The 11,017-nt window shown below is 39.2% G+C and overlaps 1 long non-coding RNA gene across 1 annotated transcript; it reads left to right on the forward strand.

Moving 5' to 3' along the window:
* The first annotated feature begins 229 nt into the window (after window positions 1–229).
* LOC120613456 (uncharacterized) lies at window positions 230–10,774 on the forward strand. Its single transcript, XR_005655711.1, has 2 exons — window positions 230–652; window positions 4,978–10,774. It is a non-coding gene; the product is annotated as an uncharacterized LOC120613456 (long non-coding RNA).
* Window positions 10,775–11,017: the final 243 nt, after the last annotated feature.

Consider the following 11,017-nt stretch of genomic DNA (forward strand, 5'->3'; position numbering starts at 1 on the left):
GCTAGGCTCTAAATTACACTGAGTTCCTCTTCTTTTTTTTTTTTTTCATGTTTCCACATTTTAACAAAAAGTGCGAAAATTAGCATGTATTTCTTTCCAAATCTCCAATAATTATAAAGTCACCTCAACAAGAGCGAGAAAGCCCTGTGTTTTGCTGAAGCGCCGGGTCTCTGGGGCTGTGGTACCCAGCAGAATGTGGGAGTGGCAGTGACCCTAGCTACCGGCAGAGGTGCTTTTCATTTCAAATGCATTATTCTTCATGGGGCTGCTTTGAACACAGGTTTGGCAGCGCACATCAGTGACACTTGCCTGCCTTGTATTCATGGCCTTCCTTGGAGAAAGGAAGCGTCAAACATAAAATTTACTTACGTTACATTTAGTAACGAGTAAAATTTTTAAAGGAAATTACTTCCTTCCGTGTACTTGAGGGATCCTATAAGCCAAGTTTCATAAAATGGGGAAAATATAACATCTGTGTATAAAGAGGTTCATGGTGTTAATATTATTTTCAAGGAAAAAAAAGACGGTTATTTGGCCTCTTTCGCCGAAGTTTCTCCTCCCTGACAGATGGTCAGCATGTGGCAGTCCCTTACTGAAAGCTCACCGCACTATCAGAAAATGCATTGCTTTATATAGCACTTCAGGATGAAAGGTACTAATGTCATTATTTTTATATTAAACCATAACCCGTTAGGATGCAAATAACTCTAAGAAGCATAAAGTGAGAACTGCACACACGCCCATCTGGGAAGGAAAAGCAACAATCCAAAGATGTGCCTAATTTTAGAAAAGCTATTTTTCTATTTTACTTGTATAACTTGGTTGAAAAAAAGAAGCTTTCTTATCTTTTAAAAACCTTCTTTATTGATTATAACATCTGGAGATTAAGAGTGTGAGACCCAACCTTGGTGACTATGATTCGTCCAAATGAATCCAGAAATTTGCAGTGAAAGACACCCAGAAATTCTGAAATGTGTCATTGGCGGTCGACATAGTGACCAACTCCACACTGGCAATAGTTCTTTTTCCCAGGCGAATTTTACAAATTTCCTGGACATTGTTTGTGAGGATGGACAGTTTGGAAGAATGAACAGAGTCAGGCTGGTATAGGAAAGAAGATGTGGTTTCATAGAACCTCACTGTCTTGTCTATTTTTTCCATAATCCAAAGATTGTGTTTGATGATATATTTTGAAACACTATTAAAGTACTCACTAAGTAAAAAAATCGAAAATAACTATTACTGAGCTACATCTTATTCTATCAAGTATGTGGGTTATATCTACTAATAATTCATTTTAATATTATAAATGAAGCATATTGTGTGCAACTAATGCAGAATGGTAAGCTGGGAGGAAACAGAGAACCACAAAGAAAGGATGCATACAGTACCTTATAATGGAAGGCAATCGGAAGTGACCCTGCCAGACCTTGCCTTAAAGAAAAATAACAAAAACATACACTATACACAGTGGCTTCAGTCTAATGTTCTGACTTCCTTTTTCATCATTTCGTCTCATATACACTGTACTCCCCACCTAGTCATTGAATTTACCGCCTGGGTTGAAATTCTGGCTCTGTCCTTTACTAGCTGTGTGGTCTCAGGCAAGGAACTTCACCTATCAATAGCTCAGTTTCTTCATCTGTAAAATGGAAATAATCACAGTACTTTCCTCACATAGTAAATACTCATTCGGTGGTATCTTTTTATGTTTACTTTCTCTGAATAAATCACACTGAGAAAAATGTCTAATGTAACAATCGACCTAGGATGGGTTTATTCAACAGCCATCAAGGAACTCATCTATTCAAATGCCCATAAAACCACCACAAAGAAGCCCTTTGTATTTCATAACTATGGAACTTGTGGCAGTTAAAAATGAAGCAGAAATTTTAAAGCCTTGAAGATTTTACTTTTTATTTTCTTATACTGTACCATGTATAAATCTTTTAGTGGGTTCCCACAGTTCTCCTTATTACTGTCTGCAGATTTTTCAAGCTGTTATACTGTATGATATACTGGTTGTAATATATATTATGATTAATTTACTTAATATTGTCTTTGGGACAACACCTATGAAGAGTTAGTCATCAAGTCCAGTATAACATTGTTTCGAGAGGGAATCAAGTGACTTAAATAATTTGGTCACAAGGTCATAGTGCAGGAGCAGAAGATAGGCACCAGGAAGCCAGCTGATACTGTTGAAGTTTGAATTAAAGAAAGGCCAGAGGAGAGGAGACAAGCTGAGCTAAGAAGCAGTCAGAATTGTCCTCAGTTTAGCATGAGGTTAAAACCAAAGGAATTGTTTTAATGGTCCCCACATATTCTTCCAAAAAAAACACATACAGTTTGGCAGAAACCAAATCCACTGGAAAAAAAAAAAAAAGGAGAAGAATGTACTGCTCTTAAATCTAAGGTAATCACAAAAGCAGTGATCTTTACTGGCTTATATCCACGTGTATTATTATGGCATTGTAATCCACATACGAGTGAGTAGGAAATAGCTAAACAGAAAAAGATCCAGCAGAGAAACCCAATATTGTGATTTTTACTGACCTCTGCGATGTGGGGAAATTTTTCACGAGTCACTCAGCCTGGAAGTTATCTTCCTACCAAAATCCAGATGCTCTGCAGAACCCACCCACCCCCTCTCCAGAGCCCCAAACAGAAGAGACCATTCCCAGGTAGGAAGCAGCTGCCCTAGGCCTTTTACCAAGAGGCTACTAAAGGTGCCTGAGCTCCCTTAGCTGCCAGCCTATACAAACCAGGAGCGGGAAATTAGGAAGAGCAGCTGTTCAGGCTATAAAAACCCACTGGATGAAGGTTTTTGCTTAAAAGGAGGAACTCAGTCAGAGACACTGAGGAGCCTCTGAAGTTAGAATGAAACAAAGTGCCAGCTTGACTGGGACTGGTGCGGATGAGGGCGACAGAGCGATGTGATAGAGGTCCACCAATAACAAGGCACCAAAGAAAAGGACATGGATTTAGACATTTCCCTACGTTACATCACAGACTCTCTTATATCATTTGTAATTAGGTGCTTGTTTTTATGCATAGAACATGTGTGTATGTATCAGCTCAAATGTCAATTCACGCCAAGTCTTATTGATTGGAAGTGGCTGCCTGAAGCACTGGATTGATAAGGAATCCAAGTTTGAGGCTAGACTCAAAAACTAACATTGCCATCTGCTTTGGGTGCAGAGGGGAAGATCAGCAGCCTCGATGACAAAGCATAGGCCTTAACTGATGGAAAAGTTATATCTGATTCTCTGTTAATATGTATAGTCATTCTCAGTGAATCTCTTTGCTGTCATTATAAAGTTCTAAGGCCAAGGAACCCTTTAAGCTATTGCTTAAGATTGTTACCTGAGACAGGTAAATCCGTGAAAACAATTACTGTCAAAATGCCGGGGCCAAGAAACTGCACAGATGAGAAGCAATAACCCTTATGGTTTGTGTCAAACCAGATCAGCTTCTGAGTGTGCCACGAGCTTGCGGAGAAAAATCATCCTACAGCTCACACTCAGTCCCACAGCGGTTCAGAGGACAGTGCTGCCAAGCAGAGCAGTGACTTAAAGTCGCCTGTGAAATACAAATGGAAAACAAACAAAAACGGAATACCTTCCTGGAAGGCTAAGTCATGGTGGACATCTATTTTGGATTCTCAGCTTGCTTCCAAGGGCAAGGAGTGCTGGACTGAACTTCATCTGAGCAGACAAATGTGTTCTTAAGTTAAAGACGAAGAAGGAAGAGAAGCAATACACACTCAAGATGGGCAGACAGATTGAGGGCCACGTGCCAAAGCCAGGCCTTGCCCAAAGAGAAGCAGTAAGGCAACGAAAGTTCTGGATTCTCTTCAAACCAGCTGCCTTCCTTTAGAGCCGTACTCTCTTTGCTTGTGGCCAGTTTTGAAATTTAATCGAATTTCTTTTCTTTTCTTTTTATTTTGACTCAAGTAAATTTATTTCTCCCAGGGACGAATTTTAAACAGCTATGTGCTATAACCAATTTGACAATATTTTGTGGTCCCTATATTCTGTAACATAATTTGCATTTTTATTAAGGTATAATTTACATGCACAAAACTATAGCCATTTTAAATGTACACTTTGATGAGTTTGATAAATGACTGTGCCCGTTACCATCCCGCCAATCAAAATACAGAACATTTCAGGTCAGATATGGAAGCACATTTGTGATCTTCATCTTTGTGGCCTAAGTGGCGGAGGGTGCAATTTCAGAACCTCAGTGTTTGTTTTGTTTAACGGGCACTGAGTAACATCAGCTGCGACAACCACAGCTCCAAGAGCTGAGATGCAGATGCCAGCCCCATGCAACGCGCCATGCTTAGTGCATTCTCATATTCTCAATTCAATCCCCACAATGATAATATTAAACACGTAGAGTGCCACTTACATGCCAAACACGGTTCCCAGCACTTTGCAGATATTAACTTGTCTAAATGTTTACAACAGCCAGATTGAGTAAATACTAAGATCCACAACGAAGAGACTGAAACACAGAGGTTAAGGAACTTGCCTGAGGTTACTCACAGTTTGTAGGGGACAGAACTAGGATAGAATTCAGAGATTTTTGTGAAGTGAACACTCTAAGCAAGGTCAGGTGGCAGAGGAGAGAGCAGAAACGCAGAGGGGTGAGCTCACCACCCCAAGGTCACGGAGCCAGACCAACCTCAGGTCAGGATTTGAACCCAGGTCTTCAGAAATGTCCAAGACTAAGCTGCCAACCACTTTCCTGTACTGCTGTGCAGACTGGGCCAGAGAATGGCTTTTTTTAAAAAAAAACAAAAACCTTTACCATATGAGGCTGTACTATATTGCCTTAAGAATTTGAGGAAATCCAGTTATTGCATAATTGATACATGTTCTATTTTCAGATAATGCAAAGCTTACCTGGAAAAAGTCTGAATTCTGAGATTTTACTTCTAAAATCACCTGTCTGTCTTCTGTTTCACAGGAGACTATACGGGCTCGTGCTGGCATTCATATCACCAAGGGAGAGCGATAAGACAAGGTTTCTAAGAGCCCTCTGGATTACCTGATTCAAAGGCTTTATCGACACTGTGGATTTTGGCGATCGGGGCTCATTCGTGAGCAGTGTGGATGGATGCTGTCCAGCACCGCTTCCTTTACACCACCCACTCATAAGGTGGTGTTGGGATGGGAAGTGTGTGAATGTCACAGCATAAATGTGAATCTGAGAGTATCCACAAGCCAAACACCAGTGCTTTTGGATTACCCACGGCTTCATTTTCTTCACTCCTCTCCTCTCATGTATTAAGGGGCCTAACCGAGGAGGATGGTAGCAAGGACATTTATTCACACATTCACTTTTCTGCAAAACTCAAATCTCATTACTTCTCCATGACAGACCAAGAGCAGGATGCTTCCTATGGAAGCAAACTCAGGCAGAATTCAAATAAAAAGTATGCTATGACGAACATAAATTTAGAGCATTACCTTAATGTGAAAGCCAGTCTCAAGCCTTGTTTTGTTGATAAAATTATGCTCTGGTATTCCCCAACCAATTTCACCAGCATACTCGTGTCTATATTTCATTGGAAAGCTTCTGTTTGAGGCAGGCCTCCATAAATATCTGAGATCTCCGGTTTTTTCCAGTGCTGGACGCTTTTCGCCTACATAAGCCATGTGCTGATAAATTTTAGGTATATAATCCTTTTTATAATCTGGGCCTGAAAAATACAGAAAAAACATACTTAAAAAAAATCTCTGCACTTCATTCTGAGATGCTTTTGTTATTTTAAATGGCGGAAATAATAATAGCTAATAATTATATGGCATTTGCTATGTCCTAGGTGCTGTTATAAGCCATTTATACATGTTAATTCAATTAATCCTTGTAATAATCAAATGAGGTAGGTAGTATATCTTCCCCAGTTTGTAGGTGGGGAAAACGAGGCACAGAAAGATCAGTTACTTGTCCAGGGTCACAACTAACAAACTCTTTACTCCCTGACACACTGCCTCACAGGTTGGGCCTTCAATTGCCCAACTAAACTGCTTATAATAGTAATCAACTTATTACAGACATGTTTTATACATTAAAAATCCTCACTCATACCACATTTGCAGGATGTTGGCCTTCAGATGTTGAGGAATTTTATCTAGATGGGTAAAATCTGAAATGAGAATTAGAAAATTCCACAAGTGTGTCAGAAATAATTGGAAAACGGAGAAGACTTTCAGGTAAGGACGGCTTCTATCAGATGATGACCAAAGGCAGAGGTATTTCATAAATATTGATATTCTAAATGTGAGACAATGAACAGGAAGGAATCAATGAACTGTGATAGTGGGTAAAACAAGCAAAAATAAGAGGTGGTTTGGGAAAAGATCACTGAAATAAACTTGATATTGAAAGTTGATGATGTGAAAGTATAGAGGAGAGCTAAGACTTTTGGGAAGAGTGATACGGCCTAAAAATAGACAATGAGATGCTGGCCCAGGAAGAGTTTCAGAAGTCCTAGGACCAAAATGGGCACAGGATTATATGGGCAGATTATGGATTCACAGAAGGAACTTCATTCTTATTACCGAAAGTTGACCTTGGAGGCAGAAGCTGTCTGTTGTCACAACACCACCCGGGCCCCCCCTGACCCTGTAGCTCCTCTCATTTTGCTCTTGGATCAGGGAGCTCAGTATTTGCAGAGAACACAGGTGGGTGAGGACCTTGACCAGGTACTCGATGGAATGATGAATGTGGTAACAAGTCTGTGCTTGGAAAAAGAATCTAAGCTTTTCAAGGAAGTTGAAAACATGAGAAATCGCTCTTCAGACACATAGTTTTGGCAGATGTTTTCACAGCTTCCTAATCTTCATTGCTCCCCTCGATGCACTGAGTGTTCACTATGTCTAATTTCCCTTGATGAATACATTATGGCTTCGATTTAATCCGCTTCAGGTTTTCACTTAAATATAACGACTTTGGTGAAGTATAGAATGGCCAGAGCATGAAAATCTGTTTTCTCTCTCAATATGACAGGTGTTGGGGTCTCATCTACAAAATTCCTGTCATAAGGAGATTTTTGCAATCTCCTCTAAACAGGATGAACTACAGAAAAACTATGTTAGTCTTGCTGGAATTTCAGTGTATATTTAGCCCAAGTGTTTTTCCAAATGTTTCCCAGGAGCGTACCATGAAGATATATGTGTGAGGGGGAAGCACTTCATAGTCAAATACTTTTGGGAACACTGCTTGCTACATTTGCCTTTTAGATATGCACAACATATGAAGGCATATTAAAAGTTCCGAGAAACCCTATGGTAAATAAACCTGTTTACAATTATGTAACGAAGCATCTCACAAACTTATCTAAACATGGAATATTTTCTCACTGGGCCACGGGGTCACAAATATGAATCCAACAGACACTAACAGATTTGGGGAAATATTGATCCTCTGTGTAAAGTTTCCATTATTGTTAAAATTTTGTCATCACCACATACTACCACAAGTGTGAGAGCAGATTGTTTGTAGTTAGTTTCTCAGTTAGTTTCTATGTGGACTGCAATAAATTTTTAAAGAGAGCCATTACTTGACAGCTGAGTCAAAAGCACTTAGATTTAGACAGAGTGATGGGAAGTACATATGTTCCGCAAAACAAAATTGTGTGTGTACATGGGGGGCTCCAATCAACTTTCTCCGTGGTTTAGTCAAGTCACTGGACTTTTCTAATCCCCCATTTCCTCACCTGTGCCTTAGAAATAGAGTGATGCAATGTGCAGAGCAGATAAGATTCCTGGGAAGACCCTGCCCCGGCCACACAGCCAACTCAAGCACCTGCCTATGAAGCAGAGGCAGCTGGATGCCATCGTCTGGGGTGGGCCCCACACTCACAGTGAGTCTCCTGTAGCCAGCCCAGTCCTACCTAAGCAAAGGGTTTGCATGTCACTACTCAACCAGCAACATGCAGAAATGCGGTTTCCCAAACGAGAGTTCCACAAGTGTTTGGCTTTAATGACCCACGTTTCCTCTCCCAAACTCCATCCCCCAGAGCCTAGACTCTATACTGGATCCGATTCCCTGCATAAAAGTAAACCTTCCAACTCGTATCCAATCTATGGTTTCTTTATATTTGCTTTAACAATGATCATCTCTGTTCAACTGTTGCTGCATCCCTTGGGGTGTATGTAGTAGTATGTGGTTTCTAGTTGTTGTTGTTGTTGTTGTTGTTGTTGTTGTTGTTGTTGTTTCATCCTCTGGCAACTTTTCTTGGATCTTTCATCCTCTTCCCAGAAACTCCAACCCTCATTAGCCAGCAATGAAGTTGGCACTTTCTGGGTTAATAAAACCCTCAGGTGCTCCTCTTCTTTGGCCTTCTCTTTCATGTCCCAGGGCCAACTTCAGTGGGATGATTTGCAGCTGTAATACTTAAATAGAACCGCCCAGGGTTGCTCAATCAGCCCTACCTCCTCTTCCGCCATGATAGCCTCCTTATGCTGGGGAAGGAGATGCACTTCCATGAAAACCCGTACCAAGCTTCCCTGTTCCACTTTTCTCCATCTTCCTGCCCTGGAGAAACTGCAATTTCAAGGACGGTAGGCAGATGCCACTTCCCCTCTCCGCTGTGTGCATGCCCAACATTATTTGCTCGTTTGTGTTTGAAATTCTAAAGTTAAGGATGTGGTTTTGAAGCTATACTACTGTGGGTTCAAATGTTGGCTTTGTCTTGTGTTGGCTTTGTGATCCGGGATAAAATTATCCAGCCTCTGAATTTTAGGTTCCTCATCTATAAAATGAGAAAAGTGATGGCTGTCTTGCAGCTTTGTTGCAAGGGAAAGAGATAATCAATTTTATTTAAAGACATGTTTAGCTGAGAACTTGGCACATGATATACAGCTAGTATTATGAATACTATCTTTTCCCCTTGTTTTATTGTTGTTGTTGTTGTTGTTGTTGTTAAATTTGATGCTTTGTCTTACCTACTACACTTAAAATATATATTTTAGGAGATTTCACTGATAAATGATTTATTCCTTATTGTGAGTAAGCTTCAAATCCTTTCCTAAGAGTTTTTCCAGATCAGAGGTTGGCAAACTTTTCCTGTAAAGGACCAGAGAGTAAATAATTTGGCTTTGTGGGCCATATGGTCTTTGTCTCAATGACTCAACTCTGCCATGTAGGGACAAGGCAGCCATTGACCATATGTAAACACGTGAGCTTGTGTTTCAATAAAACTTTATTTATGGACACTGGAATTGTAATTTCATGCAATTTCGTGTATTTTACAAAACATTATTCTTCTTTTGCTTTTCTCTCAAGCATTTGAAAATGTGAAAATTATTCTTTGTTCACAAGCCCCACAAAAACAGGTGGCGGGACCGATTTGATCCAGGAGCTGTAGCTTTCCAACCTCTGCTCTAGATGGTGGGAAGATGGTGGGCGTTGAAGGAGCAGATGCCACAGAGGCTGGAAAGAGCACAGACAGGCGAGCCTGGGAGGTTTTCCAACAAACTTCATTTGTTGCCAACACTCGAAATGAACCTAGCTATGGTGTGTGTCAATAGAAAAAGAGGATTCACTTCTGAGACAAATGTTTCTTTCTGACCTCTTTTCTGCACTTGAATTGTTTCATTTAATTCATTCATTAATTCATTCATTTATTTTTTTCATCGATTTATTCATTTATTTAACCAATATTTAGTAAACTATGTGTCGGGCACTGTTCTGAGTGCTGAGAATACAGCAGCGAACAAAGCAAACACCTTGCCTTCTTGGAGCTTACATTTTAGTTAAGGGACAGGTAATTAAAGTAAACAATCCTTCATTATTTTTCACCTGAATCGTCACATAATCTCCTAACTAGTCTTGGCTCTAGTTTTTCTCCTTTCTAATCCATCCTCCAAACAGCTGCCAGGAGTGATCTAAAACTCAGATAAAATATCTCTGCTTCTAAAAAAAACATGAAATGATTTCCTCCGGTGCCTGTAAATTTTTTCATTCAGATTTCTTGGGATTGCTGCTGACTAGAGTCTTTATCACCTGATCCTAGCCTTATTGAATCTTAGATTTTTTTCACCTTTTCTCGGTATTAAAATTTATCTTTCAAGGCTTGTTGTGAGTGCTGCCTTTTCTGAAAAAATCCCTAAATCCCCCAACTCAAATTTAGACATTTAGGGTGCTGCCTTTACAGTAGTTTCTTTTAATTACATTTTTTAATATTATACTTATTGGATCTTCTCTATTTGTAAGCTCCTAGAGGGTAAAGACTATATTTTATTTATATCTTTAAACTTAAAACAATATTATTAATTGAAAAATATTTGACACATAACATTGCGTAAATTTAAGGTATACATGTTGAATTGATACATTTATATATTATAATTTGATTATCATTGTAGTGATAATTAGAACCTCTATCTTGTCACATGATTATCATTTTTAGTAATTGAAATAATGTCTAGTTTCTCAAGTTTGATGATTATATATAATATTGCAATCTATATTCATTATACTGTGCATTAAATCCTTAAGGCTTGTTTACTACTCATTGCAGATTTGTACCCTTAAATAACATCTCTCCTATAGCCCAACTCCCCTCCCCTGGTCACCACCATTTTACTTTTTTTATAAGTTTGGCTTTTTTTTAGATTCTGCATATGTGATATTATACACTATTTGTCTTTTCTCCAACTTATCTCTCTTAGCATACCATTCTTAAGGTCATCCATGTTGTTGCAAATGGCAGAATGTCTTTCTTTCTCGTGGCTGAATAATATTCTATTATGTATGTGTGCGTGTATTATCTTTATAAACTCTTAATTGCCAGCACAGTGCTTTGAACATAGTAGATCCTCATGAAATATGTGTTGAATGCTGAAGTAAATTGTTTGTTGCATAAGTGAATTAAGAATTCTATCATAAGCCTGGAAGTACATAAAGTCATATTGAAAGAGAACCAAACACTTCTTTACATGTCTAAAGAGCAGTATAACTTCCAGAGCTGCCTTAAATTCTCCTATTCTGGACTTTA

The sequence above is a fragment of the Pteropus medius genome, unplaced genomic scaffold, assembly GCF_902729225.1.
Source record: "Pteropus medius unplaced genomic scaffold, Ma_sr-lr_union100, whole genome shotgun sequence".
Classification (NCBI taxonomy): Eukaryota; Metazoa; Chordata; class Mammalia; order Chiroptera; family Pteropodidae; genus Pteropus; species Pteropus medius.